Consider the following 19,933-nt stretch of genomic DNA (forward strand, 5'->3'; position numbering starts at 1 on the left):
GCGAGGGCGGGGAACATGGGAGAGACACGAGGGCCTGTGCCTCACTGCCTTTTCATGGCCGCAGCCCACATCTAGACTGTGCAGGCAGCAGATCCCTCTCTGATAAACAAAGATGGCAGGCGTCTCTGAAAATAGACGCACTGCACGCTTCATGGCACGGATTTTTACCAAATTTGCAAAAGCACGCTTTCAGGACCAAGCCGCTGCTCCTGCACCAAATTTGGTGAAAATCCGTCCAGTGGTTTGGGCTGTAGGCGCGAGCAAAAACTTTTTCCCATTCAGTCTATGGGAAAAAAAAGGATGCAGTTGCGTCCATGTAGTTATGGTTAAGTAGGTGTTTCCATAAGAATAGCACTTTTTGGGTGGCTTATAACTTCGCTCCCTCTGGACGAATCCTCACCAAACTTTGCAAAAAAGTATATGGCCCACTCTGAATGAGCAGGGGGTGGGGGGGAGGGGAGAGACACACGGGGCATGAGCAGGGGGTGGGGGGAAGGGGAGAGAGTCACGGGGCATGAGCGGGGGTGGGGGGGAAGGGGAGAGACATACGGGGCATGAGCGAGGGGTTGTGGGGAAGGGGAGAGAGACACAGGGCATGAACGGGGGAAGGGGAGAGACACACGGGACATGAGCGGGGGGTGTGGGGGAAGGGATGAGACACACGGGACATGAGCAGGGGGTGGGGGAAGGGGAGAGACACATGGGGCATGAGCGGGGGGCAAGGGGAGAGACACACGGGGAATGAGCGGGGGAAGGGGAGAGAGACACGGGGCATGAGCGGGGGGTGGGGGGAACAGTATGGAGACTCAGGGTATCAGCGGGGGTGGGGGGAAGGGGAGAGACATACGGGGAATGAGCGGGGGTTGGGGGGAAGGGGAGAGACACATGGGGCATGAGCGGATGGTGGGAGGAAGGGGAGAGAGTCACGGGGCATGAGCGGGGGGTGGGGGGAAGCGGAGAGACATACGGGGAATGAGCGGGGGTTGGGGGGAAGGGGAGAGACACATGGGGCATGAGCGGATGGTGGGAGGAAGGGGAGAGAGTCACGGGGCATGAGCGGGGGGTGGGGGGAAGGGGAGAGAGGCATGGGGCATGAGCGGGGGTAGGGAGAAGGGGAGAGACTCACGGGGCATGAGCGGGGGTGGGGGAAGGGGAGAGACACACGGGGCATGAGCGGGGGGTGGGGGGAAGGGGAGAGAGACACAGGGCATGAGCGGGGGGTGGGGGGAAAGGAGGGAGACACACGGGACATGAGCAGGGGGTGGGGGCAAGGGGAGAGAGACACGGGGCATGAGCGGGGGTGAGGGGGAAGGGGAGAGACACACGGAGCATGAGCGGGGGTGTGGGGAAAGGAGGGAGACACATGGGCATGAGCGGGGGGTGGGGGGAACAGTAGGGAGACACGGGGCATGAGTTGGGGGTTGTGGGGGGAGGAGGGAGACACGGGACATGAGAGGGGGGAACGGGAAAGAAAAACGGAGCATGAGCTGGGGATGGGAGGAACAAACGGAGAATGAGCGAGGGCGGGGAACATGGGAGAGACACGAGGGCCTGTGCCTCACTGCCTTTTCATGGCCGCAGCCCACATCTAGACTGTGCAGGCAGCAGATCCCTCTCTGATAAACAAAGATGGCAGGCGTCTCTGAAAATAGACGCACTGCACGCTTCATGGCTCGGATTTACACCAAATTTGCAAAAGCACGCTTTCAGGACCAAGCCGCTGCTCCTGCACCAAATTTGGTGAAAATCCATCCAGTGGTTTGGGCTGTAGGCGCGAGCAAAAACTTTTTCCCATTCAGTCTATGGGAAAAAAAAGGATGCAGTAGCGTCCATGTAGTTATGGTTAAGTAGGTGTTTCCATAAGAATAGCACTTTTTGGGTGGCTTATAACTTCGCTCCCTCTGGACGAATCCTCACCAAACTTTGCAAAAAAGTATATGGCCCACTCTGAATGAGCAGGGGGTGGGGGGGAGGGGAGAGACACACGGGGCATGAGCGGGGGGTGGGGGGAAGGGGAGAGAGTCACGGGGCATGAGCGGGGGTGGGGGGGAAGGGGAGAGACATACGGGGCATGAGCGAGGGGTTGTGGGGAAGGGGAGAGAGACACAGGGCATGAACGGGGGAAGGGGAGAGACACACGGGACATGAGCGGGGGGTGTGGGGGAAGGGATGAGACACACGGGGCATGAGCAGGGGGTGGGGGAAGGGGAGAGACACATGGGGCATGAGCGGGGGGCAAGGGGAGAGACACACGGGGAATGAGCGGGGGAAGGGGAGAGAGACACGGGGCATGAGCGGGGGGTGGGGGGAACAGTATGGAGACTCAGGGTATCAGCGGGGGTGGGGGGAAGGGGAGAGACATACGGGGAATGAGCGGGGGTTGGGGGGAAGGGGAGAGACACATGGGGCATGAGCGGATGGTGGGAGGAAGGGGAGAGAGTCACGGGGCATGAGCGGGGGGTGGGGGGAAGGGGAGAGACATACGGGGAATGAGCGGGGGTTGGGGGGAAGGGGAGAGACACATGGGGCATGAGCGGATGGTGGGAGGAAGGGGAGAGAGTCACGGGGCATGAGCGGGGGGTGGGGGGAAGGGGAGAGAGGCATGGGGCATGAGCGGGGGTAGGGAGAAGGGGAGAGACTCACGGGGCATGAGCGGGGGTGGGGGAAGGGGAGAGACACACGGGGCATGAGCGGGGGGTGGGGGGAAGGGGAGAGAGACACAGGGCATGAGCGGGGGGTGGGGGGAAAGGAGGGAGACACACGGGACATGAGCAGGGGGTGGGGGCAAGGGGAGAGAGACACGGGGCATGAGCGGGGGTGAGGGGGAAGGGGAGAGACACACGGAGCATGAGCGGGGGTGTGGGGAAAGGAGGGAGACACATGGGCATGAGCGGGGGGTGGGGGGAACAGTAGGGAGACACGGGGCATGAGTTGGGGGTTGTGGGGGGAGGAGGGAGACACGGGACATGAGAGGGGGGAACGGGAAAGAAAAACGGAGCATGAGCTGGGGATGGGAGGAACAAACGGAGAATGAGCGAGGGCGGGGAACATGGGAGAGACACGAGGGCCTGTGCCTCACTGCCTTTTCATGGCCGCAGCCCACATCTAGACTGTGCAGGCAGCAGATCCCTCTCTGATAAACAAAGATGGCAGGCGTCTCTGAAAATAGACGCACTGCACGCTTCATGGCACGGATTTTCACCAAATTTGCAAAAGCACGCTTTCAGGACCAAGCCGCTGCTCCTGCACCAAATTTGGTGAAAATCCATCCAGTGGTTTGGGCTGTAGGCGCGAGCAAAAACTTTTTCCCATTCAGTCTATGGGAAAAAAAAGGATGCAGTAGCGTCCATGTAGTTATGGTTAAGTAGGTGTTTCCATAAGAATAGCACTTTTTGGGTGGCTTATAACTTCGCTCCCTCTGGACGAATCCTCACCAAACTTTGCAAAAAAGTATATGGCCCACTCTGAATGAGCAGGGGGTGGGGGGGAGGGGAGAGACACACGGGGCATGAGCGGGGGGTGGGGGGAAGGGGAGAGAGTCACGGGGCATGAGCGGGGGTGGGGGGGAAGGGGAGAGACATACGGGGCATGAGCGAGGGGTTGTGGGGAAGGGGAGAGAGACACAGGGCATGAACGGGGGAAGGGGAGAGACACACGGGACATGAGCGGGGGTGTGGGGGAAGGGATGAGACACACGGGGCATGAGCAGGGGGTGGGGGAAGGGGAGAGACACATGGGGCATGAGCGGGGGGCAAGGGGAGAGACACACGGGGAATGAGCGGGGGAAGGGGAGAGAGACACGGGGCATGAGCGGGGGGTGGGGGAAAGGAGGGAGACACGGGGCATGAACGGGGGGGTGGGGGGAAGGGGAGAGAGTCATGGGCATGAGCGGGGGGTGGAGGGGAAGGGGAGAGACACACGGGGCATGAGCATGGGGTGGGGGGAAGGGGAGAGAAACGGGGCATGAGTGGGGGTGGGGGGAAGGGGAGAGACGCAGGGCATGGGTGGGGGTAACACAAGGGAGACACAGGGCATGAGCGGGGGGTGGGGGGTAACACAAGGGAGATACGGGGCATGAGCATGGGGTGGGGGGTAACACAAGGGAGTCACAGGGCATGAGCGGGGGTGGGGGGTAACACAAGGGAGACACGGGGCATGAGCGGGGGTTGGGGGTAATAGGGGAGACCGGTCATGAGTGGGGGATGGGGGAACAGGGGAGACACAGGGCATGAGTCGGGGGGATGGGGGGAAGTGGAGAGAGACACGGGGCATGAGCGGGGGGTGGGGGGAACAGTAGGGAGACACGGGGCATGAGCGGGGGGAAGGGGAGAGACACATGAGGCATGAGCAGGGGGTGGGGGGGAAGGGGAGAGAGACACGGGGCATGAGCTGGGGGTGGGGGGGAAGGGGAAAGACACACGGGCATGAGCGGGGGGTGGGGGGTACAGTAGGGAGACACGGGGCATGAGCGGGGGGTGGGAGAACAGTAGGGAGACACGGGGCATGAGCGGGGGATGGGGGAAGGGGAGGGAGACACTGGGCATGAACGGGGGTGGGGGAAGGGGAGAGAGACATGGGCATGAGCGGGGGGTGGGGGGAAGGGGAGAGACACACGGGGCATGAGCATGGGGTGGGGGGAAGGGGAGAGACACACGGGGCATGAGCGGGGGGTGGGGGAAAGGAGGGAGACATGGGGCATGAGCAGGGTTAGGGGGAAGGGGAGAGAAACAGGGCATGAGTGGGGGTGGGGGGAAGGGGAGAGACACAGGGCATGCGTGGGGGGGTAACACAAGGGAGACACGGGGCATGAGCGGGGGGTGGGGGGTAACACAAGGGAGACACGGGGCATGAGCAGGGGGTGGGGGGTAACACAAGGGAGTCACAGGGCATGAGCGGGGGTGGGGGGTAACAAGGGAGACACGGGGCATGAGCGGGGGTGGGGGGTAACAGGGGAGACAGGTCATGAGTGGGGGATGGGGGAACAGGGGAGACACAGGGCATGAGTGGGGGGGATGGGGGGGAAGTGGAGAGAGACACGGGGCATGAGCGGGGGGTGGGGGAACAGTAGGGAGACACAGGGCATGAGCGGGGGAAGGGGAGAGACACACGAGGCATGAGCAGGGGGTGGGGGGGAGGGGAGAGAGACATGGGACATGAGCAGGGGGTGGGGGGGAAGGGGAGAGACACACCGAGCAAGAGCGGGGGATGGGGGGGAAGGGGAGAGAGACACGGGGCATGAGCTGGGGGTGGGGGGGAGGGGAAAGACACACGGGGCATGAGCGGGGGGTGGGGGGTACAGTAGGGAGACACGGGGCATGAGCAGGGAGTGGGGGGAAGGGGAGAGAGACACAGGGCATGAGCGGGGGTTGGGGGGAAGGGGAAAGACACACGGGGCATGAGCGGGGGTGGGGGGAAGGGGAGAGACACACAGGGCATGAGCGGGGGGTGGGGGGAAGGGGAGAGACACATGAGGCATGAGCTGAGGGTGGGGGGAAGGGGTAAAACACACGGGGGATGAGTGGGGGATGGGGGGAAGGGCAGAGAGACATGGTGCATGAGCAGGGGGCTGGGGGGAACAGTAGGAAGACACGGGGCATGAGCAGGGGGTGGGGGGAAGGGGAGAGAGACACGGGGCATGAGCGGGAGGTGGGGGGAAAGGAGGGAGACACACGGGACATGAGCAGGGGGTGGGGGCAAGGGGAGAGAGACACGGGGCATGAGCGGGGGGTTGGGGGAACAGTAGGGAGACTCGGGGTATGAGTGGGGGGTGGGGGGGAAGGGAAGAGACACACGGGGCATGGGCGGGGGGTGGGGAAGTGGAGAGACACACAGGGCATGAGCGGGGGGTGTGGGGGAAGGGGAAAGACACATGGGGCATGAGCGGGTGGTGGGAGGAAGGGGAGAGAGTCACGGGGCATGAGCGGGGGGTGGGGGGAAGGGGAGAGAGACATGGGGCATGAGCGGGGGGTAAGGAGAAGGGGAGAGACACACGGGGCATGAGCGGGGGTGGGGGAAGGGGAGAGACACACGGGGCATGAGCGGGGGGTGGGGAGAAGGGGAGAGAGACACGGGGCATGAGCGGGGGGAAGGGGAGAGAGACACAGGGCATGAGCGGGGGGTGGGGGGAAAGGAGGGAGACACACGGGACATGAGCAGGGGGTGGGGGCAAGGGGAGAGAGACACGGGGCATGAGCGGGGGTGAGGGGGAAGGGGAGAGACACATGGAGCATGAGCGGGGGTGTGGGGAAAGGAGGGAGACACATGGGCATGAGCGGGGGGTGGGGGGAACAGTAGGGAGACACGGGGCATGAGTTGGGGGTGGGGGAAGTGGAGAGACACACAGGGCATGAGCAGGGGGTGTGGGGGAAGGGGAGAGACACATGGGGCATGAGCGGGTGGTGGGAGGAAGGGGAGAGAGTCACGGGGCATGAGCGGGGGGTGGGGGGAAGGGTAGAGAGGCATGGGGCATGAGCGGGGGTAGGGAGAAGGGGAGAGACACACGGGGCATGAGCGGGGGTGGGGTAAGGGGAGAGACACACGGGGCATGAGCGGGGGGTGGGGAGAAGGGGAGAGAGACACGGGGCATGAGCGGGGGGTGGGGGGAAGGGGAGAGAGACACAGGGCATGAGCGGGGGGTGGGGGGAAAGGAGGGAGACACAGGGGACATGAGCAGGGGGTGGGGGCAAGGGGAGAGAGACACGGGGCATGAGCGGGGGTGAGGGGGAAGGGGAGAGACACACGGAGCATGAGCGGGGGTGTGGGGAAAGGAGGGAGACACATGGGCATGAGCGGGGGGTGGGGGGAACAGTAGGGAGACACGGGGCATGAGTTGGGGGTTGTGGGGGGAGGAGGGAGACACGGGACATGAGAGGGGGGAACGGGAAAGAAAAACAGAGCATGAGCTGGGGATGGGAGGAACAAACGGAGAATGAGCGAGGGCGGGGAACATGGGAGAGACACGAGGGCCTGTGCCTCACTGCCTTTTCATGGCCGCAGCCCACATCTAGACTGTGCAGGCAGCAGATCCCTCTCTGATAAACAAAGATGGCAGGCGTCTCTGAAAATAGACGCACTGCACGCTTCATGGCACGGATTTTCACCAAATTTGCAAAAGCACGCTTTCAGGACCAAGCCGCTGCTCCTGCACCAAATTTGGTGAAAATCCGTCCAGTGGTTTGGGCTGTAGGCGCGAGCAAAAACTTTTTCCCATTCAGTCTATGGGAAAAAAAAGGATGCAGTTGCGTCCATGTAGTTATGGTTAAGTAGGTGTTTCCATAAGAATAGTACTTTTTGGGTGGCTTATAACTTCGCTCCCTCTGGACGAATCCTCACCAAACTTTGCAAAAAAGTATATGGCCCACTCTGAATGAGCAGGGGGTGGGGGGGAGGGGAGAGACACACGGGGCATGAGCGGGGGGTGGGGGGAAGGGGAGAGAGTCACGGGGCATGAGCGGGGGTGGGGGGGAAGGGGAGAGACATACGGGGCATGAGCGAGGGGTTGTGGGGAAGGGGAGAGAGACACAGGGCATGAACGGGGGAAGGGGAGAGACACACGGGACATGAGCGGGGGGTGTGGGGGAAGGGATGAGACACACGGGGCATGAGCAGGGGGTGGGGGAAGGGGAGAGACACATGGGGCATGAGCAGGGGGCAATGGGAGAGACACACGGGGAATGAGCGGGGGAAGGGGAGAGAGACACGGGGCATGAGCGGGGGGTGGGGGGAACAGTATGGAGACTCAGGGTATCAGCGGGGGTGGGGGGAAGGGGAGAGACACACGGGGCATGGGCGGGGGTAGGGGAGAGACACACGGGACATGAGCGAGGGGTGTGGGGGAAGGGCAGAGACATACGGGGAATGAGCGGGGGTTGGGGGGAAGGGGAGAGACACATGGGGCATGAGCGGATGGTGGGAGGAAGGGGAGAGAGTCACGGGGCATGAGCGGGGGGTGGGGGGAAGGGGAGAGAGGCATGGGGCATGAGCGGGGGTAGGGAGAAGGGGAGAGACTCACGGGGCATGAGCGGGGGTGGGGGAAGGGGAGAGACACACGGGGCATGAGCGGGGGGTGGGGAGAAGGGGAGAGAGACACGGGGCATGAGCGGGGGGTGGGGGGAAGGGGAGAGAGACACAGGGCATGAGCGGGGGGTGTAGGGAAAGGAGGGAGACACACGGGACATGAGCAGGGGGTGGGGGCAAGGGGAGAGAGACACGGGGCATGAGCAGGGGTGAGGGGGAAGGGGAGAGACACACGGAGCATGAGCGGGGGTGTTGGGAAAGGAGGGAGACACATGGGCATGAGCGGGGGGTGGGGGGAACAGTAGGGAGACACGGGGCATGAGTTGGGGGTTGTGGGGGGAGGAGGGAGACACGGGACATGAGAGGGGGGAACGGGAAAGAAAAACGGAGCATGAGCTGGGGATGGGAGGAACAAACGGAGAATGAGCGAGGGCGGGGAACATGGGAGAGACACGAGGGCCTGTGCCTCACTGCCTTTTCATGGCCGCAGCCCACATCTAGACTGTGCAGGCAGCAGATCCCTCTCTGATAAACAAAGATGGCAGGCGTCTCTGAAAATAGACGCACTGCACGCTTCATGGCACGGATTTTCACCAAATTTGCAAAAGCACGCTTTCAGGACCAAGCCGCTGCTCCTGCACCAAATTTGGTGAAAATCCATCCAGTGGTTTGGGCTGTAGGCGCGAGCAAAAACTTTTTCCCATTCAGTCTATGGGAAAAAAAAGGATGCAGTAGCGTCCATGTAGTTATGGTTAAGTAGGTGTTTCCATAAGAATAGCACTTTTTGGGTGGCTTATAACTTCGCTCCCTCTGGACGAATCCTCACCAAACTGCAAAAAAGTATATGGCCCACTCTGAATGAGCAGGGGGTGGGGGGGAGGGGAGAGACACACGGGGCATGAGCGGGGGGTGGTGGGAAGGGGAGAGAGTCACGGGGCATGAGCGGGGGTGGGGGGGAACGGGAGAGACATACGGGGCATGAGCGAGGGGTTGTGGGGAAGGGGAGAGAGACACAGGGCATGAACGGGGGAAGGGGAGAGACACACGGGACATGAGCGGGGGTGTGGGGGAAGGGATGAGACACACGGGGCATGAGCAGGGGTGGGGGAAGGGGAGAGACACATGGGGCATGAGCGGGGGGCAAGGGGAGAGACACACGGGGAATGAGCGGGGGAAGGGGAGAGAGACACGGGGCATGAGCGGGGGGTGGGGGAAAGGAGGGAGACACGGGGCATGAACGGGGGGGTGGGGGGAAGGGGAGAGAGACATGGGCATGAGCGGGGGGTGGAGGGGAAGGGGAGAGACACACGGGGCATGAGCATGGGGTGGGGGGAAGGGGAGAGAAACGGGGCATGAGTGGGGGTGGGGGGAAGGGGAGAGACGCAGGGCATGGGTGGGGGGTAACACAAGGGAGACACAGGGCATGAGCGGGGGGTGGGGGGTAACACAAGGGAGATACGGGGCATGAGCATGGGGTGGGGGGTAACACAAGGGAGTCACAGGGCATGAGCGGGGGTGGGGGGTAACACAAGGGAGACACGGGGCATGAGCGGGGTTTGGGGGTAATAGGGGAGACCGGTCATGAGTGGGGGATGGGGGAACAGGGGAGACACAGGGCATGAGTGGGGGGGATGGGTGGAAGTGGAGAGAGACACGGGGCATGAGCGTGGGGTGGGGGGAACAGTAGGGAGACACGGGGCATGAGCGGGGGGAAGGGGAGAGACACACGAGACATGAGCAGGGGGTGGGGGGGAAGGGGAGAGAGACACGGGGCATGAGCTGGGGGTGGGGGGGAAGGGGAAAGACACACGGGCATGAGCGGGGGGTGGGGGGTACAGTAGGGAGACACGGGGCATGAGCGAGGGGTGGGAGAACAGTAGGGAGACACGGGGCATGAGCGGGGGATGGGGGAAGGGGAGGGAGACACAGGGCATGAACGGGGGTGGGGGAAGGGGAGAGAGACATGGGCATGAGCGGGGGGTGTGGGGAAGGGGAGAGACACACGGGGCATGAGCATGGGGTGGGGGAAGGGGAGAGACACACGGGGCATGAGCGGGGGGTGGGGGAAAGGAGGGAGACACGGGGCATGAGCAGGGTTAGGGGGAAGGGGAGAGAAACAGGGCATGAGTGGGGGTGGGGGGAAGGGGAGAGACACAGGGCATGCGTGGGGGGGTAACACAAGGGAGACACGGGGCATGAGCGGGGGGTGGTGGGTAACACAAGGGAGACACGGGGCATGAGCAGGGGGTGGGGGGTAACACAAGGGAGTCACAGGGCATGAGCGGGGGTGGGGGGTAACAAGGGAGACACGGGGCATGAGCGGGGGTGGGGGGTAACAGGGGAGACAGGTCATGAGTGGGGGATGGGGGAACAGGGGAGACACAGGGCATGAGTGGGGGGGATGGGGGGGAAGTGGAGAGAGACACGGGGCATGAGCGGGGGGTGGGGGAACAGTAGGGAGACACAGGGCATGAGCGGGGGGAAGGGGAGAGACACACGAGGCATGAGCAGGGGGTGGGGGGGGAGGGGAGAGAGACATGGGACATGAGCAGGGGATGGGGGGGAAGGGGAGAGACACACCGAGCAAGAGCGGGGGATGGGGGGGAAGGGGAGAGAGACACGGGGCATGAGCTGGGGGTGGGGGGGAGGGGAAAGACACACGGGGCATGAGCGGGGGGTGGGGGGTACAGTAGGGAGACACGGGGCATGAGCAGGGAGTGGGGGGAAGGGGAGAGAGACACAGGGCATGAGCGGGGGTTGGGGGGAAGGGGAAAGACACACGGGGCATGAGCGGGGGTGGGGGGAAGGGGAGAGACACACAGGGCATGAGCGGGGGTGGGGGGAAGGGGAGAGACACATGAGGCATGAGCTGAGGGTGGGGGGAAGGGGTAAAACACACGGGGGATGAGCGGGGGATGGGGGGAAGGGCAGAGAGACATGGTGCATGAGCAGGGGGCTGGGGGGAACAGTAGGGAGACACGGGGCATGAGCAGGGGGTGGGGGGAAGGGGAGAGACACACAGGGTATGAGTGGGGGGTGGGAGAAGGGGAGAGACACACGGGGCATGAGCAGGGGGTGGGGAGGAAGGGGAGAGACACACGGGACATGAGCGGGGTGTGGGGGGAAGGGGAGAGAGACACGGGGCATGAGCGGGGGGCTGGGGGGAACAGTAGGGAAACACGTGGCATGAGCGGAGGTGGGGGGAAGGGGAGAGACACACGGGGCATGAGCGGGGGGTGGGGGGAATAAGGGGAGAGACACACAGGGCATGAGCGGGGGGTGGGGGTAACAGTTGGGAGACACAGGGCATGAGCGGGGAGTGGGGGGAAGGGGAGAGACACACAGGGCATAAGCGGGGGGTGGGGGGGAAGGGGAGAGACACACGGGGCATGAGCGGGGGTTGGGGAAGGGGAAAGACACACGGGGCATGAGCGGGGGATGGGGGAACAGTTGGGAGACACAGGGCATGAGCGGAGGGTGGGGGGAAGGGGAGAGAGACACGGGGCATGAGCGGGGGTTGGGGGAAGGGGAAAGACACACGGGGCATGAGCGGTGGGTGGGGGGAAGGGGAGAGACACACGGGGCATGAGCGGGGAGTGGGGGGAACAGTAGGGAGACACGGGGCATGTGCAGGGGGTGGGGGGAAGGGGAGAGACACAAGAGGCATGAGCCGGGGGTGGGGGGGAAGCGGTGAAACACACGGGGGATGAGCGGGGGGTGGGGGAAGGGCAGAGAGACATGGGGCATGAGCGGGGGGTGGGGGGGAATGGGAGAGAGACATGGGGCATGAGCGGGGGGGTGGGGGGGAAGGGGAGAGACACGGGCATTAGTGGGGGGGAGGGGATAGACACGGGGTATGAGCGGGGGGTGGGGGGAAAGGAGGGAGACACGGGGCATGAGCGGGGATGGGGGAAGGGGAGAGAGACACGGGGCATGAGCGGGGGTGGGGGAAGGGGAGAGAGACATGGGGCATTAGCGGGGGGTGGGGGGAAGGGGAGAGAGACACGGAGCATGAGCGGGGTGTGGGGGAGAAGGGGAGAGAGACGTGGGGCATGAGCGGGGGGTGGGGGGAACAGTAGGGAGACACGGGGCATGAGCAGGGGATGATGGGGAAGGGGAGAGACACACTGGGCGTGAGCGGGGGGTGGAGGGGAAGGGGAGAGACACACGTGGCATGAGCGGGGAGTGGGGGGGAAGGGGAGAGAGACACAGGCCATGAGCAGGGAGTGGGGGGAAGGGGAGAGAGACATGGGGCATGAGCGGGGGGTGAGGGGAAGGGGAGAGAGACATGGGGCATTAGTGGGGGGAGGGGAGAGACACGGGGTATGAGCGGGGGGGTGGGGGGAAACTAGGGAGACACGGGGCATGAGCAGGGCTGGAGTGAAGGGGAGAGAGATTCGGGGCATGAGCGGGGGTGGGGGGAAGGGGAGATAGACACGGGGCATGAGCGGGGGGTCGGGGGGAAGGGGAGAGACACACGGGCATGAGCGGGGGTGGGGGGAAGGGGAGAGACACATGGGGCATGAGCGGGGTGTGGGGGAGAAGGGGAGAGAGACACGGGGCATGAGCGGGGGGTGGGAGGAACAGTAGGGAGACACGTGGCATGAGCAGGGGGTGATGGGGAAGGGGAGAGACACACGGGGCATGAGCGGGGGGTGGCGGGAAGGGAAGAGTGACACGTGGCATGAGCGGGGAGTGGGGGGGAAGGGGAGAGAGACACGGGGCATGAGCAGGGTGTGGGTGGAAGGGGGAGAGACACGGGGCATGAGCGGGCGTGAGGGGAAGGGGAGAGAGACATGGGGCATGAGCGGGGGGTGGGGGGAAGGGGAGAGAGACACGGGGCATGAGTGGGGGTGGGGGAAGGGGAGAGAGACACGGGGCATGGGGGCATGAGCGGGGGTGGGGGGAAGGGGAGAGAGACACGGGGCATGAGCGGGTGGTGGGGGGAAGGGGAGAGAGACATGGGCATGAGCGGGGGGTGGGGGTGGGGGGGAAGGGGAGAGAGACACGGGCATGAGCGGTGGGAGGGGGGTAACAGGGGAGACAGGGAATGGGTGGGGGTAACACAAGGGAGACTCCGGGCATTAGCAGGGGTGGGGGGTAACACGAGGGAGACACGGGGCATGAGCAGGGGGTGGGGGTAAAACAAGGGAGACATGGGGCATGAACTGGGGGTGGGGGGGTAACACAAGGGAGACACGGGGAATGAGCTGGGGGTGGGGGTAAAACAAGGGAGACATGGGGCATGAGCGGGGTGACGGGGAGACACGGGACATGAGCATGGGGTGGGGTGAAGTGGAGAGAGACACGGGGCATGAGCGGGGGGTTGGGGGAAAGGGGAGAGACACACGGGGCATGAGCGGGGGGTGGGGGGAACAGTAGGGAGACACGGGGCATGTGCAGGGGTGGGGGGAAGGGGAGAGACACATGAGGCATGAGCCGGGGGTGGGGGGGGGAAGCGGTGAAACACACGGGGGATGAGCGGGGGGTGGGGGGAAGGGCAGAGAGACATGGGGCATGAGCGGGGGGTGGGGGGGAATGGGAGAGAGACACGGGGCATGAGCAGGGGTGTGGGGGGTAAGGGGAGAGACACGGGGCATTAGTGGGGGGGAGGGGAGAGACACGGGGTATGAGCGGGGGGTGGGTGGAAAGGAGGGAGACACGGGGCATGAGCGGGGATGGGGGGAAGGGGAGAGAGACACGGGGCATGAGCGGGGGTGGGGGAAGGGGAGAGAGACATGGGGCCTGAGCGGAGGGTGGGGGGAAGGGGAGAGAGACACGGAGCATGAGCGGGGTGTGGGGGAGAAGGGGAGAGAGACACGGGGCATGAGCGGGGGGTGGGGGGAACAGTAGGGAGACACGGGGCATGAGCAGGGGGTGATGGGGAAGGGGAGAGACACACGGGGCATGAGCGGGGGTGGAGGGGAAGGGGAAAGACACACGTGGCATGAGCGGGGAGTGGGGGGGAAGGGGAGAGAGACACAGGCTATGAGCAGGGAGTGGGGGGAAGGGGAGAGAGACATGGGGCATGAGCGGGGGGTGAGGGGAAGGGGAGAGAGACATGGGGCATTTGTGGGGGGGAGGGGAGAGACACAGGGTATGAGCGTGGGGGTGGGGGGAAAGGAGGGAGACACGGGGCATGAGCGGGGCTGGAGGGAAGGGGAGAGAGATTCGGGGCATGAGCGGGGGTGGGGGGAAGGGGAGAGAGACACGGGGCATGAGGGGGGGGTGGGGGGAGGGGAGAGACACACGGGGCATGAGCGGGTCTGGGGGGAAGGGGAGAGACACATGGGGCATGAGCGGGGTGTGGGGGAGAAGGGGAGAGAGACACGGGGCATGAGCGGGGGTGGGAGGAACAGTAGGGAGACACGTGGGATGAGCAGGGGGTGGGGGGAAGGGAAGAGACACACGGGGCATGAGCGGGGAGTGGGGGGGAAGGGGAGAGAGACACAGGGCATGAGCAGGGTGTGGGTGGAAGGTGGAGAGACACGGGGCATGAGCGGGGGGTGAGGGGAAGGGGAGAGAGACATGGGGCATTAGCGGGGGGTGGGGGGAAGGGGAGAGAGACACGGGGCATGAGTGGGGGTGGGGGAAGGGGAGAGAGACACGGGGCATGAGCGGGGGGTGGGGGGAAGGGGAGAGAGACACGGGGCATGAGCGGGTGGTGGGGGGGAAGGGGAGAGAGACATGGGCATGAGTGGGGGGTGGGGGTGGGGGGGAAGGGGAGAGAGACATGGGCATGAGCGGTGGGAGGGGGGTAACAGGGGAGACAGGGCATGGGTGGGGGTAACACAAGGGAGACCCAGGGCATTAGCGGGGGGTGGGGGGGTAACACGAGGGAGACACGGGGCATGAGCAGGGGGTGGGGGTAAAACAAGGGAGACACGGGGCATGAGCTGGGGGTGGGGGTAAAACAAGGGAGACATGGGGCATGAGCAGGGGGACGGGGAGACACGGGACATGAGCATGGGGTGGGGTGAAGTGGAGAGAGACACGGGGCATGAGCGGGGGGGTGGGGGGAAGGGGAGAGACACACGGGGCATGAGCGGGGGGTGGGGGAAAGGAGGGAGACAAGGAGCATGAGCGGTGGTGGGGGGAAAGGGGGGAGACACACGGGGCATGAGCAGGGGGGTGGGGGGAAGCGGAGAGAGACACGGGGCATGAGCGGAGGGTGGGGGGGAAGGGGATAGACACACGGGGCATGAGCGGGGGGTGGGGGAAGGAGAGAGACACACGGGACATGAGCAGGGGGTTGGGGGAAAGGAGGGAGACATGGGGCATGAGCATGGGGATGTGGGAAGGGGAGAGACACACAGGGCGTGAGCGGGGGGTGCGGGGAAGAGGAGAGAGACACAGGGCATGAGCGGGGGGGGAGGGGAGAGACACACGGGGCATGAGCGGGGGTGGGGGAAGGTGAGAGAGACACGGGGCATGAGCGGGGGATGGGGGAACAGTAGGGAAACACGGGGTATGAGCGGGGGTGGTGGGGAAGGGGAGAGACACATGGGGCATGAGCGGGGGGTGGGGGAGAAGGGGTGAGACACACGGGGCATGACCGGGGAGTGGGGCGGAAGGGGAGAGACACACGGAGCATGAGCGGGGGTTAGGGGGAAGGGGAGAGACACACGGGGCATGAGCGAGGGGTGGGGGAACAGTAGGGAGACACGGGGTATGAGCGGGGGTGGGGGGAAGGGGAGAGACACACAGGGCATGAGCGGGAGGTGGGGGGAACAGTAGGGAGACACGGGGCATGAGCGGGGGTGGGGGGAAGGGGAGAGACACACGGGGCATGAGCAGGGGATGGGGACAGGGAGAGACACACAGGGCATCAGCGGGGTGGGGGGAAGAGGAGAGAGTCACGGGGCATGAGCGGGGGTTGGGGGGAGGGGAGAGAGACACAGGGCATGATCGGGGGGCAGGGGGGAAGGGGAGAGCGACACGGGGCATGAGCGGGGGTGGGGAGTGGGGGTAAGGGGAGAGAGACATGGGGCATGAGCGGGGGGTGGGGGAACAGTAGGGAGACACGGGGCATGAGCGGGGGGTGGGGGGAAGGGGAGAGACACACGGGGCATGAGCGGGGGGTGTGGGAAGGGGAGAGATACACGGGTCATGAGTGGGGGGTGGGGTGAAGGGGAGAGAGTCACGGGGCATGAGCGGGGGTTGGGGGAGGGGAGAGAGACACGGAGCATGAGCGTGGGGTAGGGGGGAAGGTAGGGAGACACGGGGCATGAGCGGGGGGTGGGGGGAAGGGGAGAGACACACGGGGCATGAGTGGGTTATAGGGAGGAAGGGGAGAGAGACACGGGGCATGAGCGGGTGTGGGGGGAAGGGGAGAGAGACACGGGGCATATGTGGGGGGTGGGGGGAAGGGGAGAGAGACACGGGGCATGAGCGGGGGGTGGGGGGAAGGGGAGAGAGACACGGGGCATGAGCAGGGGGTGGGGGAAGGGGTGAGACACACGGGGCTTGAGCAGGGGGTGGGGGAAGGGGAGAGACACCCAGGGCATGAGCGGGGGAATGGGAGAGACACACAGGGAATGAGCGGGGGGTTGGGGGGAAGGGGAGAGTGACACGGGGCATGAGCGGGGGGTGGGGGAATAGAGCACACACGGGGCCTGAGCGGGGTGGAGGGGAAGGAGAGAGTCAAGGGGCATCAGTGGGGGTTGGGGGGGAAGGGGAGAGACACACGGGGCATGAGCGGGGGTGGGGAGAAGGGGAGAGACACACGGGGCATGAGCGAGGGGTGGGGGGAACAGTAGGGAGACACGGGGTATGACGGGGTGGGGGGAAAGGGAGAGACACACGGGTGAGCGGGGGGTGGGGGGAGGGGAGAGACACATGGGCATGAGCGGGGGGTGGGGGGAAGGGGAGAGAGTCACAGGGCATGAGCAGGGGGTGGGGGTGAAGGGGAGAGAGACACGGGGCATGAGTGGGGGTCCGGAGGAAGGGGAGAGACACATGGGGCATGAGCGGGGGGTGGGAGGAAGGGGAGAGAGACACGGGACATGAGCGGGGGGCTTGGGGGGAAGGGGAGAGAGACACTGGGCATGAGCGGGGGGTGGGGGGAAGGGGAGAGAGACACAGGGCATGAGCAGGGGGTGGGGGGAAGGGGTGAGACACACGGGGCATGAGCAGGGGGTTGGGGCAAGTGGAGAGACACATGGGGCATGAGCGGAGGTGGAAGGGGAGAGACACACAGGGAATGAGCGGGGGTGGGGGGAAGGGGAGAGAGACACGGGGCATGAGCGGGGGGTGGGGGGAAGGGGAGAGAGACACGGGGCATGAGCAGGGGGTGGGGGGGAAGGGGTGAGACACACGGGGCATGAGCAGGGGCTTGGGGCAAGGGGAGAGACACATGGGGCATGAGCGGAGGGGGAAAGGGAGAGACACACAGGGAATGAGCGGGGGGTGGGGGGAAGGGGAGAGAGACACGGGGCATGAGCGGGGGGTGGGGGAAAGGAGGGAGACACACGGGACATGAGCAGGGGGTGGGGGCAAGGGGAGAGAGACACGGGGCATGAGCGGGGGGTTGGGGGAACAGTAGGGAGACTAAGGGTATGAGTGGGGGGTGGGGGGGGAAGGGAAGAGACACACGGGGCATGGGCGGGGGGTGGGGAAGTGGAGAGACACACAGGGCATGAGCGGGGGGTGTGGGGGAAGGGGAAAGACACATGGGGCATGAGCGGGTGGTGGGAGGAAGGGGAGAGAGTCACGGGGCATGAGCGGGGGGTGGGGGGAAGGGGAGAGAGACATGGGGCATGAGCGGGGGGTAGGGAGAAGGGGAGAGACACACGGGGCATGAGCGGGGGTGGGGGAAGGGGAGAGACACACGGGGCGTGAGCGGGGGGTGGGGAGAAGGGGAGAGAGACACGGGGCATGAGCGGGGGGAAGGGGAGAGAGACACAGGGCATGAGCGGGGGGTGGGGGAAAGGAGGGAGACACACGGGACATGAGCAGGGGGTGGGGGCAAGGGGAGAGAGACACGGGGCATGAGCGGGGGTGAGGGGGAAGGGGAGAGACACATGGAGCATGAGCGGGGGTGTGGGGAAAGGAGGGAGACACATGGGCATGAGCGGGGGGTGGGAGGAACAGTAGGGAGACACGGGGCATGAGTTGGGGGTGGGGGAAGTGGAGAGACACACAGGGCATGAGCAGGGGGTGTGGGGGAAGGGGAGAGACACATGGGGCATGAGCGGGTGGTGGGAGGAAGGGGAGAGAGACACGGGGCATGAGCGGGGGTGGGGGAAGGGGAGAGAGACATGGGGCATTAGCGGGGGGTGGGGGGAAGGGGAGAGAGACATGGAGCATGAGCGGGGTGTGGGGGAGAAGGGGAGAGAGACGTGGGGCATGAGCGGGGGGTGGGGGGAACAGTAGGGAGACACGGGGCATGAGCAGGGGATGATGGGGAAGGGGAGAGACACACTGGGCGTGAGCGGGGGGTGGAGGGGAAGGGGAGAGACACACGTGGCATGAGCGGGGAGTGGGGGGGAAGGGGAGAGAGACACAGGCCATGAGCAGGGAGTGGGGGGAAGGGGAGAGAGACATGGGGCATGAGCGGGGGGTGAGGGGAAGGGGAGAGAGACATGGGGCATTAGTGGGGGGAGGGGAGAGACACGGGGTATGAGCGGGGGGGTGGGGGAAACTAGGGAGACACGGGGCATGAGCGGGGCTGGAGGGAAGGGGAGAGAGATTCGGGGCATGAGCGGGGGGTCGGGGGGAAGGGGAGAGACACACGGGCATGAGCGGGGGTGGGGGGAAGGGGAGAGACACATGGGGCATGAGCGGGGTGTGGGGGAGAAGGGGAGAGAGACACGGGGCATGAGCGGGGGGTGGGAGGAACAGTAGGGAGACACGTGGCATGAGCAGGGGGTGATGGGGAAGGGGAGAGACACACGGGGCATGAGCGGGGGGTGGCGGGAAGGGAAGAGACACACGTGGCATGAGCGGGGAGTGGGGGCGAAGGGGAGAGAGACACGGGGCATGAGCAGGGTGTGGGTGGAAGGGGGAGAGACACGGGGCATGAGCGGGGGTGAGGGGAAGGGGAGAGAGACATGGGGCATGAGCGGGGGGTGGGGGGAAGGGGAGAGAGACACGGGGCATGAGTGGGGGTGGGGGAAGGGGAGAGAGACACGGGGCATGGGGGCATGAGCGGGGGTGGGGGGAAGGGGAGAGAGACACGGGGCATGAGCGGGTGGTGGGGGGAAGGGGAGAGAGACATGGGCATGAGCGGGGGGTGGGGGGAAGGGGAGAGAGACACGGGCATGAGCGGTGGGAGGGGGGTAACAGGGGAGACAGGGAATGGGTGGGGGTAACACAAGGGAGACTCCGGGCATTAGCAGGGGTGGGGGGGTAACACGAGGGAGACACGGGGCATGAGCAGGGGGTGGGGGTAAAACAAGGGAGACATGGGGCATGAACTGGGGGTGGGGGGGTAACACAAGGGAGACACGGGGAATGAGCTGGGGGTGGGGGTAAAACAAGGGAGACATGGGGCATGAGCGGGGTGACGGGGAGACACGGGACATGAGCATGGGGTGGGGTGAAGTGGAGAGAGACACGGGGCATGAGCGGGGGGTTGGGGGAAAGGGGAGAGACACACGGGGCATGAGCGGGGGGTGGGGGGAACAGTAGGGAACACAGGGCATGTGCAGGGGTGGGGGGAAGGGGAGAGACACATGAGGCATGAGCCGGGGGTGGGGGGGGGAAGCGGTGAAACACACGGGGGATGAGCGGGGGGTGGGGGGAAGGGCAGAGAGACATGGGGCATGAGCGGGGGGTGGGGGGAATGGGAGAGAGACACGGGGCATGAGCAGGGGTGTGGGGGGTAAGGGGAGAGACACGGGGCATTAGTGGGGGGGAGAGGAGAGACACGGGGTATGAGCGGGGGGTGGGTGGAAAGGAGGGAGACACGGGGCAT

This window comes from Ambystoma mexicanum, chromosome 4q (genome assembly GCF_040938575.1).
Source record: "Ambystoma mexicanum isolate Mex_15411 chromosome 4q, UKY_AmexF1_1, whole genome shotgun sequence".
NCBI classification, from domain to species: Eukaryota; Metazoa; Chordata; class Amphibia; order Caudata; family Ambystomatidae; genus Ambystoma; species Ambystoma mexicanum.